The 19,279-nt window shown below is 41.5% G+C and overlaps 1 pseudogene; it reads right to left on the bottom strand.

The window, feature by feature from the left end:
• LOC119361068 overlaps positions 1–19,279 on the bottom strand; it is a 36,377-nt pseudogene that overhangs the window by 5,732 nt on the left and 11,366 nt on the right.

Here is a 19,279-nt window from a genome sequence, read left to right as displayed (position 1 = left end):
CACATTTGTGGTGTAATTGGTGCGCCCACAGATTAATATTTTTTTGAAGTTGCAAAAATATCTAAAGATAATTTCTGAAGTAGATATAATAGCATATACGATGTCATAAAGATTCAAATCAAAATTTGAAACATAGCTCGAGCAATAAAAACAACAAATTCAGCATTGCTTGTGTTAACGAGCTAAATTTGTGTCCCATCTTCAAATAATTAACTACAATCTATAACATAATTTGATTTGCTTATTTCTCTAGGTTGCAAGTTTAATATGAATTTTGAGATACTGCGACATGATAAACACAATGTATCTAAATACAAAATTATTTTCATATTTTTAGCAACTTTCAGAGTACATTTTTTATCTCGGGTACACGGATTGTATCATGATAGTGACTGTAGAAGATATGTTCTACAGTTGATAAATAGTAGAATGATTGAAACATCAAATAAGAATGTTATTTTATTTGAGGATGGCGTTTTGGCTCCCGGGAGCGCGTGCTCACGCGTGAATAGTAAAAAATATAGTAAATGTTTTCAAAAAATTCTATTTTTTTAATGTAGATGTTCATGTTAGTGTCGCAAGAATCCTTGAAAATTTTCATGCGAAACGGTGTTTCGCCGCTGAAAAAAGCAAATTTAGGGTGACATTTTGGGGTAACACTTGGTGTTTTTTTTTTTTGCACAGGCCAAAATGTTTAATCTTTTTACCTACCAATTTGTATGTAGCATTTAGATGTGACAAAGAACACATAGAATTTTTGTTGGAATTTTTTTGGCACTTCAAAAAATATGTTCGCGTGCAGGAGCGCGGGCTCACGGGAGCACCAACGGATTTTCGGTTTTCTCCTTCCTTTCTTTCCTAAACCGGACCTCTCCAATATCCTGGAATAATATTTTTATCTTTTGGATTTATATATATATCTTCTCATACATGTATGTTAATCTTGAGCATGTCATAGAGCATCATTCAAGATCTTTTCTTCATTTTCCTGCACCGTGTCTCACATTTGTGATGAATTGGCAAGAATGATAGCACATACCACGAAGGCAATGACTTCACCGGAAGAGAAGGTTTTTCTATTTCTTATTACATTGAAATAGAGATCTTAAGCCAAATATGTAATTATTTAACTATACGATGATACTCCCTCCGTTCCGAAATAGATGACTCAACTTTGTACAAACTTTGTATAAAGTTGAGTCATCTATTTCGGAACGGAGGGAGTATTTGTCAAATCCCTGAGAGCGGCACATACTGTTAGAGGACACAATCCTCTTGTTTCTTTCCTTTATCGACATACATACTTGTGTGGATTTGCATGTGTTTGGTGCTTGGGTCGGACCCACAGGTGATAGATCATGGGGATGTGTATGTGTTGGCGACTTGGGCCAGACCCACGATACAAGCTAAAGACCGACACATGGGGCTCGGGGTAGTTGCCATTTCGAAGTTGGCCTAGACTATAGTGTCGCCCCATAAAACAAATACAATAATGAATGAAATCTAGTGATATGAGTGGTAAGCCATCCTAAACCCACTATAGAAACACAATAAAAATTAGTGAATTGCAAAATCGATAATGATACATCACCTCTGCTTACATTTTTTTGTGATGCTTGTTTCACGATATGCATGCTTTTAGCCATATACATTATTACATAGTCTGTTGGCCAGATTTGTGAGGGGTAGAGTACGTACCTTGAGATTAAGGAGGGGTCTCCTTCCAACTTCATTACCTGAAGGGATGAAAGCATAAAGATGACTCATCACATAGAAAAAAGGGCATAAAGATGACACCGTCCGTATAATAGAATAAAGCATGAAGACAGAGCTGAACCCAGCTAATACTTTACGAGAAAGCTAACGTCCAGTCGATCGTATGTTCGGGACAGATCCGTACGACCCGGCGATCGCTTGATTCGCTTCTCCCGCGCGGTTTTCATTCTCGTGCGTGAAAAATAAAAAAGAGGCGCTTGTAGGAATCAAACACGGAACCTATTGGTTGCAGCCACGGTAGGCTACCAGCTGAGCTAAGACTCTGATATATTATTTTAGTCGGATTAGACTACTTTTATACCTTGAGTGAAAATGAAAAATAACAATACCTTATTAACTTGTCTCCTCTTCTACGTTTGCACAACAATTAATGCAATGCCCAATCTTTTTTGCACTTAAGTAGACTATTTTACCAACTCATCTAGAGTTGATGACACCCTGGTAATTTTGCCGACCAGAGGGGATACTCCCCGGTCACTCTTGTGTGAATATCAGGGTAACTCGCATATCACAGACCTGATAACTTATATAACTCAATCCTGATAACTTTGGCGTAAGGGTGGGTGTTGATGAAATATCCCCCGGTAACTTTGGTCTGAATATCAAGGTAGCTCATACATCGGACACTGATAACTTATGAACTCCAGTCCTGGTAAGATTGGCAAATAGAGGTGATGAAAATACCCCCAATAATTTTTATGTGAATATCACGGTAACTCACATGTCGCTGACCTGGTAACTTACCTAGGTCTTGGTAAATTTGGCGACCGGGTGGAGGGAGGCACGTTGATGAAATACCCTCGGTTATTTTTTATGTGAATAGCTTGATAACTCACACATCGCATGCCTGATAATTTTTGGGAGAAAAGATGTTGGAAACAAATCTTGATGCTAGTAGTTTCCATATTGTAGTTTTATAGCCTAAAAAATCATGCTAAAGCTGAGAATTGAACTCAAGACTTCAATAATGAGATCTTAACACACTAGCCAACTGTCGTGGTATTTCCTCGATATATGCCAACGGGTGGCTAATCATGTAGGGGGTCAATAGAACATCGTCGGGCTTTAGAAGCGGGAGTAGGCAAGACCGCAAATGACGTCGGGTCTTACCCAGGTTCGGGACTCTCCGTGGAGATAACACCCCTAATCCTGCTCTGTGGGGTCTCCGCATCACTATGATCAACAGTGAGTACAAGGTTGCTCCTTGAGCAGTTCGGGCTAGAGGAGGAAGAAGGCAACTAGCTCTACTTCTCCTTAGTTGTGGGGGTGTGTGATCTAAATGGGTTGAATCATTTGCATGGGTGACCCTGGGGGGTTTATATAGGCCTACCCCCCCAGGGGTACAATGGTAATCCGGCTGGTCCTAGGACCCGGTCGTCAGTGTCTCTGGGCTCCGGCTTCTCTGCCGACTGCAGGGGACCGCCGCCTGGTGGGTCCCACCGGCTGCCGTGAACTTGGCCGACAGGTAGGGCCCGCCGCCTATGGGCCAGGGGGACCAGGCTACACTATAGCCTTGCCCCTGATGACGATAGCCTGGTCGGGGGGCGCATGGCTACAGTGCCCCCGCCTAGCGGGCGATCACTGTAGTCACACCCTGTCACCTTTGGTTAATTGTGCACAGATGATACATCTCCAACGTATCTATAATTTTTTATTGTTCCATGCTATTATATTACCTGTTTAGGATGTTTAATGAGCTTAACTATACACTTTTATATTATTTTTAGGACTAACCTATTAACCAGAGGCCCAACCCAAATTGTTGTTTTTTGCCTATTTCAGTGTTTCGCAGAAAAGGAATATCAAATGAGTCCAAACGGAATGAAACCTTTGGGAGAGTTATTTTTGGAACAAACGCAATCCAGGAGACTTGGAGTGGACGTCAAGAAGCAACCAAGGAAGCCACGAGTCAGGGAGGCGCGCCCTAGGGGGTGGGCGCCCCCCACCCTCATGGGCCCCTCGTGGCTCCCCTGACCGACTTCCTTCGCCTATATATATTTACGTACCCCGAAAACATCCAGGAGCACCATGAAACCCTATTTCCACCGCCGCAACCTTCTGTACCTATGAGATCCCATCTTGGAGCCTTTTCCGGTGCTCCGCCGGAGGGGGAATCGATCATAGAGGGCTTCTACATCAACGCCATAGCCTCTCCGATGAAGTGTGAGTAGTTTACCACAGACCTTTGGGTCCATAGTTATTAGCTAGATGGCTTCTTCTCTCTCTTTGATTCTCAATACAATGTTCTCCTCGATCTTCTTGGAGATCTATTCGATGTAATTGTTTTTGCGGTGTGTTTGTCGAGATCCGATGAATTGTGGGTTTATGATCAAGTTTATCTATGAGAAATATTTGAATCTCCTCTGAATTCTTTTATGTATGATTTGTTATCTTTGCAAGTCTCTTTGAATTATCAGTTTGGTTTGGCCTACTAGATTGATCTTTCTTGCAATGGAAGAAGTGATTAGCTTTGGGTTCAATCTTGCGGTGTCCTTTCCCAGTGACAGTAGGGGCAGCAAGGCACGTATTGTATTGTTTCCATCGAGGATAAAAAGATGGGGTTTATATCATATTGTTTGAGTTTATCCCTCTACATCATGTCACCTTGCCTAATGTGTTACTTTGTTCTTATGAAATTAATACTCTAGATGCATGCTGGATAGCGGTGGATGTGTGGAGTAATAGTAGTAGATGCAGGCAGGAGTCGGTCTATTAATCTTGGACGTGATTCCTATATACATGATCATGCCTAGATATTCTCATAATTATGCACTTTTCTATCAATTGCTCGACAGTAATTTGTTCACCCACCGTAATACTTATGCTATCTTGAGAGAAGCCACTAGTGAAACCTATGGCCCCCGGGTCTATTTTCCATCATATAAGTTTCCTATCTACTTTATTTTGCAATCTTTACTTTCCAATCTATATCATAAAAATACAAAAAATATTTACTTATCTTATTATCTCTACCAGATCTCACTTTTGCAAGTGGCTGTGAAGGGATTGACAACCCCTTTATCGCGTTGGTTGCAAGGTTCTTGATTGTTTGTGTAGGTACGAGGGACTTGGTGTGTAGCCTCCTACTGGATTGATACCTTGGTTCTCAAAACTGAGAGAAATACTTTGCTGCATCACTCTTTCCTCTTCAAGGGAAAAACCAACGCATGCTCAAGAGGTAGCAAGAAGGATTTCTGGTGCCGTTGCCGGGGAGGTCTATTTACAAGTCAAGACATACCAAGTACCCATCACAAACTCTTCTCCCTAACATTACATTATTTGCCATTTGCCTCTCATTTTCCTCTCCCCAACTTCACCCTTGCCGTTTTATTCGCCCTTCTTCTGTTCGTCTTTTCGTTTGCTTTGATGTCTTACTTGGCTGGTTTGCTCGTTTGGTTGGAATAGTTGTTTATTTATTGCTAAACAGAGAACCTAAGATCTATGGATCCTCATCCGCTTGCTAATCTTTTTAAGAGATCCAATTATGATGAACCAATTTCTAGTGAGTTTTGTGAACTAGATTATCTTTATGAAGCTTTGCTTGAAATTCGTGAATCTGAAAATTGTGATGAAGAAATTTATGAAGAGATTCACAATAAATCCTTGAATAAAAAGCATGATTGCAATGATTTTTTGATAAATTCTCTTGATGTCAATTGTGCTAATAATATGCAAAACCCTAAGCTTGGGGATTTTAGTTTTGCTATGTCTACTACTTGTTGCAATGATCATGATTGGGGTGATTCTTCTTTTGATCTTGAAAATTTATTTAACCCCCATGATGAATATGAGATTGATAATAGTGTTTGCAATATTATTGAAAGTGGGTTTGGAAGAGTAAATTTATATCCCACATATTTGTATTTTGATCAATCTCATGAATTTTTTGATAAAAGCGGGCTTGGAGAGGTCATGACTTTAGTTAATGTTAATCCCACTATTTTGGAAGAGTGTCAACTTCGCATGCATGTGGATCGTGTTGAAAATATTTTATGTGATAGCTATTTTTCTGAATTTGCTTATGATCCTACATGTAATCAGAGAGGAAAATATGGTTGTAGAATTTTTCATGTTACTAAATTACCTCTCTTCATGTTGAGATTGCTATCGTCTTCTTCCTTGCATATGCTAGTTTTTGCTTGCCTTGATAATTTGTTTGCTTATAAAAAAACCTATGCATAGGAAGTATGTTAGACTTAAATGTGTTTGTCACATGTTTTATGATGCTCTCTTTATGCTTCAATTCTTGTCTTTCATGTGAGCATCATTGAAATCTCAATGCCTAGCTAAAAAGGCTTTAAAGAAAAGCGCTTGTTGGGAGGGAACCCAATATTTTTCCTTGCTGTTATTCAATAAATAATTCATTTAGCCTCTGGTTAGATGTGGTTTTATGTTTTAATTAGTGTTTGTGCCAAGTAGAACCTTTGGGAAGACTTGAGTGAAGTCTTTGTGATCTTGCTGTAAAAAAACAGAAACTTTAGCGCTCACGATAATTGCTGTCATTTTTTACTGGAGAGTGCTTTTAGGTTGATTCTTTTTGAATATAATTAATAGACAAATTCCTCGCGTCCACCAAGTTATTTCAGAATTTTTGGAGTTACATAAGTATTCGAAAGTTACAGATTGCTACAGACTGATCTGTTTTTGACAGATCCCGTTTTTCGTGTGTTGTTTGCTTATTTTGATGAATCTATGGCTAGTATCGGGGGGTATGAACCGTAGAGAAGTTGGAATACAGTAGGTTTAACACCAATATAAATAAATAATCAGTTCATTACAGTACCTTAAAGTGGTGATTTGTTTTCTTGTACTAATGGAGCTCATGAGATTTTCTGTTGCGTTTTGTGTTGTGAAGTTTTCAAGTTTTGGGTAAAGATTTGATGGATTATGGAATAAGGAGTGGCAAGAGCCTAAGCTTGGGGATTCCCAAGGCACCCCAAGATAAAATTCAAGTACAACCAAAAGCCTAAGCTTGGGGATGCCCCGGAAGGCATCCCCTCTTTCATCTTCGTCCATCGGTAACTTTACTTGAGGCTATATTTGTATTCACCACATGCTATGTGTTTTGCTTGGAGTGTCTTGTATGATATGAGTATTTCCTTTTTAGTTTAATACAATCATCCTTGCTTTACACACCTTTTGGAGAGACACACATGAATTGGAATTTATTAGAATACTCTATGTGCTTCAGTTATATCTTTTGAGCTAGAAAATTTTGCTCTAGAACTTCACTTATATCTTTTTAGAGCATAGTGGTGGTTTTATTTTATAGAAATTGTTGATCTCTCATGATTCACTTATATTATTTTGAGAGTCTTTTAGAACAGCATGGTAATTGCTTTGGTTATAAAACTAGTCCTAATATGATGGGCATCCAAGTTGGGTATAATAAAAACTATCATATAAAATGCATTGAACACTATGATAATTTGATACTTGATAATTGTTTCGAGATATAAAGGTGATAATGTTAGAGTCATGCTAGTTGGGTAATTGTGACATTGAGAAATACTTGTGTTAAAGTTGGCAAGTCCCATAGCATGCACGTATGGTAAAGTTATGTGACAAATTTGAAGCATGGGGTATTATTTGAATGCTTTCCTTATGAGTGGCGGTCGGGGATGAGCGATGATCTTTTCCTACCAATCTATCCCTCTAAGGGCATGCGTAGTAGTACTTTGCTTCGAGGGCTACTAAACTTTTGCAATAAGTATATGAGTTCTTTATGACTAATGTGAGCCCATGGATTATACACACTCTTACCTTTCCGCATTTTGCTAGCCTCTATGGTACCGTGCATTGCCCTTTCTCACCTTGAGAATTGGTACAAACTTCGCCGGTGCATCCAAACCCCGTGATAAGATACGCTCTATCACACATAAACCTCCTTATATCTTCCTCAACACATCCACCATACCTACCTATTATGGCATTTCCATAGCCATTCCGAGATATATTGCCATGAAACTTTCCACTGTTTCGTTTATTATGACACGCTCCATCATTGTCATATTGCTTTTGCACGATCATGTAGTAGACATCGTATTTCTGGCAAAGCCACCTTTATAATTCTTTCATACATGTCGCTCTTTATTCATTGCATATCCCGGTACACCGCCGGAGGCATTCACATAGAGACATATTTTGTCCTAAGTATTGAGTTGTAATTCTTGAGTTGTAATTCTTGAGTTGTAAATAAATATAAGTGTGATAATTTCCTTTATTAGAGCATTGTCCCATGTGAGGAAAGGATGATGGAGACTATGATTCCCCCATAAGTCGGGATGAGACTCCGGACTTTATGAAAAATAAAAGAGGCCAAAGAAGCCCAAAGAAAAAAAAAGGCCCAAGAAGCCCACCAAAAAAAATGAGAGAAAAAGAGAGAAGGGACAATGCTACTATCCTTTTTCCACACTTGTGCTTCAAAGTAGCACCATGATCTTCATGATAAGGGAGTCTCCTATGCTGTCACTTTCATATACTAGTGGGAATTTTTCATTATAGAACTTGGCTTGTATATTCCAATGATGGGCTTCCTCAAAATGCCCTAGGTCTTCATGAGAAAGCAAGTTGGATGCACACCCACTTAGCTTCATTTTGATGAGCTTTCATATATTTATAGCTCTAGTGCATCCGTTGCATGGCAATCCCTACTCCTTGCATTGATATCAATTGATGGGCATCTCCCTAGCTCGTTGATTAGCCTCGTCAATGTGATACTTTCTCCCTTTTTTGTCTTCTCTCATAACCCATATCATCATATTCTATTCCACCCAAAGTGCTATATCCATGGCTTCCGCTCATGTATTGCGTGAGGGTTGAAAAAGCTGAAGCGCGTTAAAAAGTATGAACCAATTGCTCGACTTGTCATCGGGGTTATGCATAAGGGGAGCATTTTGTGTTACGAAAATGAAGCATGGCCAAACTATATGATTTTGTAGGGATAAGCTTTCTTTGGCTATGTTATTTTGATAAGACATGATTACTTTGTTAGTATGCTGGAAGTATTATTATTTTTATATCAATATTAAAATTTTATCTTGAATCTTTTGTATCTGAACAATCATGCCACAATAAAGAAAATTATATTGAGAAATATGCTAGGTGGAATTCCACATCAAAAATTCTGTTTTTATCATTTACCTACTCGAGGACGAGCAGGAATTAAGCTTGGGGATGCTTGATACGTCTACAACGTATCTATAATTTTTTATTGTTCCATGCTATTATATTACCTGTTTTGGATGTTTAATGGGCTTCACTATATACTTTTATATTATTTTTGGGATTAACCTATTTACTAGAGGCCCAGCCCAACTTCTTGTTTTTTGCCTATTTCAGTGTTACGCAGAAAAGGAATATCAAGCGGAGTCCAAACGGAATGAAACCTTCGGGAGAGTTATTTTTGGAACAAACGCAATCTAGGAGACTTGGAGTGGACATCAAGAAGCAACCGAGAAGCCACGAGGCAGGGAGGCGCGCCCTAGGGGGGTGGGCGCGCCCCCACCCTCGTGGGCCCCTCGTGGCTCCCCTGACCGACTTCCTTTGCCTATATATATTTGCGTACCCCGAAAACATCTAGGAGCACCACAAAACCCTATTTCCACCGCCGCAACCTTTTGTACCCGTAGATCCCATCTTGGAGCCTTTTCCGGCGCTCCGCCGGAGGGGGAATCGGTCACGGAGGGCTTCTACATCAACGCCATAGCCTCTCCGATGAAGTGTGAGTAGTTTACCACAAACCTTCGGGTCCATAGATATTAGCTAGATGACTTCTTCTCTCTCTTTGATTCTCCATACAATGTTCTTCTCGATCTTCTTGGAGATCTATTCGATGTAATTCTTTTTGCGGTGCGTTTGTCAAGATCTGATGAATTGTGGGTTTATGATTAAGTTTATCTATGAGAAATATTTGAATCTCCTCTGAATTCTTTTATGTATAATTTTTTATCTTTGCAAGTCTCTTCGAATTATCAGTTTGGTTTGGCCTACTAGATTGATCTTTCTTGCAATGGGAGAATTGCTTAGCTTTGGGTTCAATCTTGCGATGTCCTGTCCCAGTGACAGTAGGGGCAGCAAGGCACCTATTGTATTGTTGCCATCGAGGATAAAAAGATGGGGTTTATATCATATTGCTTGAGTTTATCCCTCTACATCATGTCATCTTGCCTAATGTGTTACTTTGTTCTTATGAAATTAATACTCTAGATGCATGTTTGATAGCGGTCGATGTGTGGAGTAAGGGTAGTAGATGCAGGCAGGAGTCGGCTACTAATCTTGGATGTGATGCCTATATACATGATCATTCCTAGATATTCTCATAATTATGCACTTTTCTATCAATTGCTCGACAGTAATTTGGTCACCCACCGTAATACTTATGCTATCTTGAGAGAAGCCACTAGTGAAACCTATGGCCCCCGGGTCTATTTTCCATCATATAAGTTTCCTATCTACTTTATTTTGCAATCTTTACTTTTCAATCTATATCATAAAAATACCAAAAATATTTATTTATCTTATTATCTCTATCAAATCTCACTTTTTGCAAGTGGCCGTGAAGGGGTTGACAACCCCTTTATCGCGTTGGTTGCAAGGTTCTTGATTGTTTGTGTAGGTACGAGGGACTTGGAGTGTAGCCTCCTACAGGATTGATACCTGGTTCTCAAAACTGAGGGAAATACTTTGCTGCATCACCCTTTCCTTTTCAAGGGAAAAACCAACGCATGCTCAAGAGGTAGAAACTGACTCCAAGGGGAGGGGCTGCCGCCTGCTAGGAGTCGGCCACCCCTTGAGGTCGCCTGCTCAGGCCTTGCCATCTTCTGGTACACGCGGCTGGTAGGGCCCGCCGCCTGCGGGCCATACCGACTGCCCATCGTGGGGGCATGGCCCAGCCTGACGTAGGCGTCGTCACGGGCCGCGTGGCTACAGTGTCGTGCCAGGCGGGGGATGTCCGCCTGGTATGTCTGCACTGTGGCCACGTTCCTTCCGGGATTCAAGGGTGGCAGGGGGCACTGTTGCCATGCCCTGTCTTGTCGTAGCAGGTGGGTGCAGACTTTGAGGTGGCGATGGGCCGCCTGCCAGGAGCCGGCCCATGCCCTCGCCGCCTTCTAAGGCGCGCCGCCTTCTAGGATGCGGCCTGTCGGCTCCAGCTATCCATGGGAACCGGCCTTGTGACCAGTCGGGCTGAGGGGCTGGGCTAGCCCCGATGTCTTGAAATCTGCTAAGGTGCAGATGAGGCTACCCTGGGTCTATCCCCCCGTCAGTAGTCCCTGAAGCTGGTGAGGCTCTACGACTTGGGCAGCCGGAGGGCCTCAACATTTTCGCTCTTCGAATGGCCTTCCACCGTCTGCTCCGCCCGCCTGGGCGGAGTCGGGCGCCAGTATCCGGACGAGGTCGCGGCCGCCAGGTGGAATTCGAATAGTTGTGGTGGGGGCCAGGTGGCGTGCCGACTAGGCGACAGGCTTGGCGCCTGCTGTCTGCCCGCCACGTGGCGCTTGTTGAAGGAAATATGCCCTAGAGGCAATAATAAAGTTATTATTTATTTCCTTATATCATGATAAATGTTTATTATTCATGCTAGAATTTTATTAACCGGAAACATAATACATGTGTGAATACATAGACAAACATAGTGTCACTAGTATGCCTCTACTTGACTAGCTCGTTTATCAAAGATGGTTATGTTTCCTAGCCATGGACAAATGAGTTGTCATTTGATTAACGGGATCACATCATTAGAAGAATAATGTGATTGACTTGACCCATTCCGTTAGCTTAGCACTTGATCGTTTAGTATATTGCTATTGCTTTCTTCATGACTTATACATGTTCCTGTAACTATGAGATTATGCAACTCCCGTTTACCGGAGGAACACTTTGGGCGCTACCAAACGTCACAACGTAACTGGGTGATTATAACGGAGTACTACAGGTGTCTCCGAAGGTACATGTTGGGTTAGCGTATTGCGAGATTAGGTTTTGTCACTCCGATTGTCGGAGAGGTATCTCTGGGCCCTCTCGGTAATGCACATCACCATAAGCCTTGCAAGCAATGTAGCTAATGAGTTAGTTACGGAATGATGCATTACGTAATGAGTAAAGAGACTTGCCGGTAACGAGATTGAACTAGGTATTAGATACCGACGATCGAATCTCGGGCAAGTAACATACCGATGACAAAGGGAACAACGTATGTTGTTATGCGGTTTGACCGATAAAGATCTTCGTAGAATATGTAGGAACCAATATGGGCATCTAGGTTCCGCTATTGGTTATTGACCGAGAATAGTTCTAGGTCATGTCTACATAGTTCTCGAACCCGTAGGGTCCGCACGCTTAACGTTACGATGAGAGTTTTATTATGAGTTTATAAGTTTTGACGAAGTTTGTTCGGAGTCCCGGATGTGATCACGGACATGACGAGGAGTCTCAAAATGGTCGAGACATAAAGATTGATATATTGGACGACTATATTCGGACACCGAAAGTGTTCCGGACGTTTTTAAAGAAAACCGGAGTGCCGGAGGGTTACCAGAACCCCCCGGGGAGAGATAATGGGCCACATGGGCCTTGGTGGAAAGAGAGAGGGGCGGCCAGGGTGGGCCGCGCGCCCCTCTCCCTCTGGTCCAAATTATACTAGGAGGGGGGGCGGCGCCCCCCCCCCCTCTTTCCTTCCCCCTCTCCCCCTTCCTTTCCCCTCCTAGTAGGAGTAGGAAAGGGGGAGTCCTACTCCTACTAGGAGGAGGACTCCTCCTCCTTGGCGTGCCCACAAGGGCCAGCCGGCCTCCCCCCTTGCTCCTTTATATATGGGGGCAGGGGGGCACCCCAGAACACACAAGTTGATCTACGGATCATTCCTTAGCCGTGTGCGGTGCCATCCTCCACCATATTCCACCTCGGTCATATCGTCACGGAGTTTAGGCGAAGCCCTGCGACGGTAGAACATCATCATCGTCACCATGCCGTCGTGCTGACAGAAGTCATCCCCGAAGCTTTGCTGGATCGGAGCCCAGGGATCGTCATCGAGCTGAACGGGTGCTGAACTCGGAGGTGTCGTACGTTCGGTGCTTGGATCGGTCGGATCGTGAAGACGCACGACTACATCAACCGCGTTGTCATAACGCTTCCGCTTACGGTCTACGAGGGTACGTGCACAACACTCTCCCCTCTCGTTGCTATGTCATCACCATGATCTTGCGTGTACGTAGGAATTTTTTTGAAATTACTACGTTCCCCAACAGTGGCATCCGAGCCTAGGTTTTATGCGTTGATGTTATCGGCACGAGTAGAACACAAGTGAGTTGTGGGCGATATAAGTCATACTGCTTACCAGCATGTCATACTTTGGTCCGGCGGTATTGTTGGATGAAGTGGTCCGGACTGACATTACGCGTACGCTTACGCGAGACTGGTTCTACCGACGTCCTTTGCACACAGGTGGCTGGCGGGTGTCAGTTTCTCCAACTTTAGTTGAACCGAGTGTGGCTATGCCCGGTCCTTGCGAAGGTTAAAACAACACCAACTTGACAAACTATCGTTGTGGTTTTGATGCGTAGGTAAGAACGGTTCTTGCTAAGCCCGTAGCAGCCACGTAAAATTTGCAACAACAAAGTAGAGGACGTCTAACTTGTTTTTGCAGGGCATGTTGTGATGTGATATGGTCAAGACGTGATGCTATATTTTATTGTATGAGATGATCATGTTTTGTAACCAAAGTTATCGGCAACTGGCAGGAGCCATATGGTTGTCGCTTTATTGTATGCAATGCAATCGCCCTGTAATGCTTTACTTTATCACTAAGCGGTAGCGATAGTCGTAGAAGCATAAGATTGGCGAGACGACAACGATGCTACGATGGAGATCAAGGTGTCGCGCCGGTGACAATGGTGATCATGACGGTGCTTCGGAGATGCAGATCACAAGCACAAGATGATGATGGCCATATCATATCACTTATATTGATTGCATGTGATGTTTATCCTTTATGCATCTTATCTTGCTTTGATTGACGGTAGCATTTTAAGATGATCTCTCACTAAATTATCAAGAAGTGTTCTCCCTGAGTATGCACCATTGCCAAAGTTCGTCGTGCCCAGACACCACGTGATGATCGGGTGTGATAAGCTCAACGTCCATCTACAATGGGTGCAAGCCAGTTTTGCACACGCAGAATACTCAGGTTAAACTTGACGAGCCTAGCATATGCAGATATGGCCTCGGAACACGGAGACCGAAAGGTCGAGCGTGAATCATATAGTAGATATGATCAACATAATGATGTTCACCGTTGAAACTACTCCATCTCACGTGATGATCGGACATGGTGTAGTTGATATGGATCACGTAATCACTTAAAGGATTAGAGGGATGTCTATCTAAGTGGGAGTTCTTAAGTAATATGATTAATTGAACTTTAATTTATCATGAACTTAGTCCTGGTAGTATTTTGCAAATTATGTTGTAGATCAATAGCTTGCGTTGTTGCTTTCATATGTTTATTTTGATATATTCCTAGAGAAAATTGTATTGAAAGATGTTAGTAGCAATGATGCGGATTGGATCCGTGATCTGAGGTTTGTCCTCATTGCTGCACAGAAGAATTATGTCCTTAATGCACCGCTAGGTGACAGACCGATTGCAGGAGCAGATGCAGACGTTATGAACGTTTGGCTGGCTCAATATGATGACTACTTGACAGTTTAGTGCACCATGCTTAACGGCTTAGAATCGGGACTTCAAAGACGTTTTTGAACGCCATGGACCATATGAGATGTTCCAGGAGTTGAAGTTGATACTTCAAGCAAATACCCGAGTTGAGAGATATGAAGTCTCCAACAAGTTCTATGGCTAAAAGATGGAGGAGAATCGCTCAACAAGTGAGCATGTGCTCAGATTGTCTCGGTACTACAATCGCTTGAATCAAGTGGAAGTTAATCTTCTAGATAAGATAGTGATTGACAGAATTCTCTAGTCACCATCACCAAGTTAGTAGAACTTTGTGATGAACTATATTATGCAAAGGATGACGAAAACGATTCCCGAGCTCTTTGTGATGCTGAAATCGACGAAGGTAGAAATCAAGAAAAGAGCATCAAGTGTTGATGATTGACAAAACCACTAGTTTCAAGAAAAGGGCAAAGGGAAAGAAAGGGAACTTCAAGCAGAATGGCAAGCAAGTTGTCACTCCCACGAAGAAGCCCAAAGCTGAACCAAAGCCTGAAACTGAGTGCTTACACTGCAAAGGAAATGGTCACTGGAAGTGGAAATGCCCTGAATATTTGGTGGATAAGAAGGATGGCAAAGTGAACAAGGGTATATTTGATATACAGGTTATTGATGTGTACCTTACTAGTGTTTATAGTAGCCCCTGAGTATTTGATACTTGTTCGGTTGCTAAATATTAGTAACTCGAAACAGGAGTTACAGAATAAACAGAGACTAGTTGAGGGTGAAGTGACGATGTGTGTTGGAAGTGGTTCCAAGATTGATATGATCATCATCGCACACTCCTATACTTTCGGGATTAGTGTTAGACCTAAATAAATGTTATTTGGTGTTTGCGTTGAGCATGAATATGATTTGATCATGTTTATTGTGATACGGTTATTCATTTAAAGTCAAAGAATAATTGTTGTTCTATTTACATGAATAAAACCTTCGATGGTCATACACCCAATGAAAATAGTTTGTTGGATCTCGATCGTAGTAATACACATATTCATAATATTGATGCCAAAATATGCAAAGTTGATAATGATAGTGCAACTTATTTGTGGCACTGTCGTTTGGGTCATATCGGTGTAAAGCGCATGAAGAAACTCCATAAAGATGGATTTTTGGAATCTCCTTGTTATGAATCATTTGATGCTTGCGAACCGTGCTTTTTGGGCAAGATGACTAAAACTCCGTTCTCCGGAACAATGGAACGAGCTACTGACTTATTGGAAATAATACATACCGATGTATGCGATCCGATGAGTGTTAAGGCTTGTGGCAAGTATCGTTATTTTCTAACCTTCACAGATGATTTGAGCAGATATGGGTATATCTACTTAATTAAACATAAGTCTGAAATAGTTGAAAAGTTCAAAGAATTTCAGAGTGAAGTGGAAAAATCATCATAACAAGAAAAATAAAGTTTCTACGATCTGATCGTGGAGACGAATATTTGAGTTATGAGTTTGGTCTTCATTTGAAACAATGTGAAATAGTTTCGCAACTCACGCCATCTGGAACACCACAATGTAATGGTGTGTCCGAACGTCGTAATCGTACTTTACTAGATATGGTGCGATCTATGATGTCTCTTATCGGTTTACCACTATCGTTTTGGGGTTATGCATTAGAGACAGCTGCATTCACGTTTAATAGGGCAACATCTAAATCCGTTGAGACGACACCGTATGAACTATGGTTTAGCAGTAAACCTAAGCTGTCGTTTCTTAAAACTTGGAGTTGCGATGCTTATAATAAAAAGGTTTTCAACCTGATAAGCTCGAACCCAAATTGGAGAAGTGCGTCTTCATAGAATACCCAAAGGTAACTATTGGGTACACCTTCTATCACAGATCCAAAGGCAAGTTATTCGTTGCTAAGATGGATCCTTTCTAGAGAAGAAGTTTCTCTCGAAAGAAGTGAGTGGAGGAAAGTAGAACTTGATGAGGTAATTGTACCTTCTCCCTTATTGGAAAGTAGTTCATCACAAAAATCAGTTCCAGTGATTCCTACACCAATTAGTGAGGAAGTTAATGATGATGATCATGAAACTTCAGATCAAGTTGCTACCAAACCTCGTAGGTCTTCTAGAGTAAGATCCGCACCAGAGTGGTACGGTAATCATGTTCTGGAAGTCATGTTACTAGACCATGATGAACCTACGAACTATGAGGAAGCGATGATGAGCCCAGATTCCACGAAATGGCTTGAGGCCATAAAATCTGAGATATGATCCATGTATGAGAACAAAGTATGGACTTTGATTGACTTGCTCGATGATCAGCAAGCCATGTTAAATAAATGGATCTTCAAGAGGAAGACGGACACTGATAGTAGTGTTACTATCTACAAAGCTCGACTTGTTGCAAAAGGTTTTCGACAAGTTCAAGGTGTTGAATACGATGAGATTTTCTCACTCGTAGCGATGCTTAAGTCTGTCCGAATCATGTTAGCAATTGCCAAATTTTATGAAATCTGGCAAATGGATGTCAAAACTACATTCCTTAATGGATTTATTAAAGAAGAGTTGCATATGATGCAACCAGAAGGTTTTTGTCAATCCTAAAGGTGCTAACAAAGTGTGCAAGCTCGGGCAATCCATTTATGGACTGGTGCAAGCCTCTCGGAGTTGGAATATACGCTTTGATGAGTTGATCAAAGCATATGGTTTTATACAGACTTTTTGAGAAGCCTGTATTTACAAGAAAGTGAGTGGGAGCTCTGTAGCATTTCTAATATTATATGTGGATGACATATTTTTGATTGGAAATGATATAGAAATTCTGGATAGCATGAAAGGATACTTGAATAAGAGTTTTTCAAAGCAAGACCTTGGTGAAGCTGCTTAGACATTGAGCATCAAGATCTATATAGATAGATCAAAAGACGCTTGATAAGATTTTTCAATGAGTACATACCTTGATAAATTTTTGAAATATTTCAAAATGGAACAGTCAAAGAAGGAGTTCTTGCCTGTGATGCAAAGGTGTGAAGTTGAGTAAGACTCAAGACCCGACCATGGCAGAAAATAGAAAGAGAATGAAAAGTCATTCCCTATGCCTCAGTCATAGGTTCTATAAAGTATGCTATGTTGTATACCAGACCTATTGTATACCTTGCTCTGAGTTTGGCAAAGGAATACAATTTTGATCTAATAGTAGATCACTGGACAGCGGTCAAGAATATCCTTAGTAAGGACTAAGGAGATGTTTCTCGATTATTGAGGTGATAAAAGAGTTCATTGTAAAAGTTACATCGGTGCAAACTTTGAAACCAATCCAGATGACTCTAAGTCTCAATCTGGATACATATTGAAAGTGCGAGCAATCTGCTAGAGTAGCTCCATGCAGAGCATTGTAGACATAGAATATTTGCAAAATACATACGGCTCTGAATGTGACAGACCCGTTGACTAAACTCCTCTCACGAGCAAAACATGATCATACCTTAGTACTCTTTTGGGTGTTAATCACATAGCGATGTGAACTAGATTATTGACTCTAGTAAACCCTTTGGGTGTTGATCACATGAAGATGTGAACTATGGGTGTTAATCACATACAGATGTGAATATTGGTGTTGAATCACATGATGATGTGAACTAGATTATTGACTCTAGTGCAAGTGGGAGACTGAAGGAAATATGCCCTAGAGGCAATAATAAAGTTATTATTTATTTCCTTATATCATGATAAATGTTTATTATTCATGCGAGAATTGTATTAACCGGAAACATAATACATGTGTGAAAACATAGACAAACAAAGTGTCACTAGTATGCCTCTACTTGACTAGCTCGTTTATCAAAGATGGTTATGTTTCCTAGCCATGGAAAAATGAGTTGTCATTTGATTAACGGGATCACATCATTAGAAGAATGATGTGATTGACTTGACCCATTCCGTTAGCTTAGCACTTGATCGTTTAGTATATTGCTATTGCTTTCTTCATGACTTATACATGTTCCTGTAACTATGAGATTATGCAACTCCCGTTTACCGGAGGAACACTTTGGGTGCTACCAAACGTCACAACGTAACTGGGTGATTATAACGGAGTACTACAGGTGTCTCCGAAGGTACATGTTGGGTTAGCGTATTGAGAGATTAGGTTTTGTCACTCCGATTGTCGGAGAGGTATCTCTGGGCCCTCTCGGTAATGCACATCACCATAAGCCTTGCAAGCAATGTAGCTAATGAGTTAGTTACGGAATGATGCATTACGTAACGAGTAAAGAGACTTGCCGGTAACGAGATTGAACTAGGTATTAGATACCGACGATCGAATCTCGGGCAAGTAACATACCGATGACAAAGGGAACAACGTATGTTGTTATGCGGTTTGACCGATAAAGATCTTCGTAGAATATGTAGGAACCAATATGGGCATCCAGGTTCCGCTATTGGTTATTGACCGAGAATAGTTCTAGGTCATGTCTACATAGTTCTCGAACCCGTAGGGTCCGCACGCTTAACGTTACGATGACAGTTTTATTATGAGTTTATAAGTTTTGATGTACCGAAGTTTTTTCGGAGTCCCGGATGTGATCACGGACATGACGAGGAGTCTCGAAATGGTCGAGACATAAAGATTGATATATTGGACGACTATATTCGGACAACGGAAGTGTTCCGGACGTTTTCAGAGAAAACCGGAGTGTCGGAGGGTTACCAGAACCCCCCGAGGAGAGATAATGGGCCACATGGGCCTTGGTGGAAAGAGAGAGGGGCGGACAGGGTGGGCCGCGCGCCCCTCTCCCTCTGGTCCAAATTATACTAGGAGGGGGG

This window comes from Triticum dicoccoides, chromosome 2B, assembly GCF_002162155.2.
Source record: "Triticum dicoccoides isolate Atlit2015 ecotype Zavitan chromosome 2B, WEW_v2.0, whole genome shotgun sequence".
In the NCBI taxonomy this organism is placed as follows: Eukaryota; Viridiplantae; Streptophyta; class Magnoliopsida; order Poales; family Poaceae; genus Triticum; species Triticum dicoccoides.
Note: the sequence above shows the minus strand (reverse complement) of the source record. Positions and strands in the feature narration are given on the sequence as shown.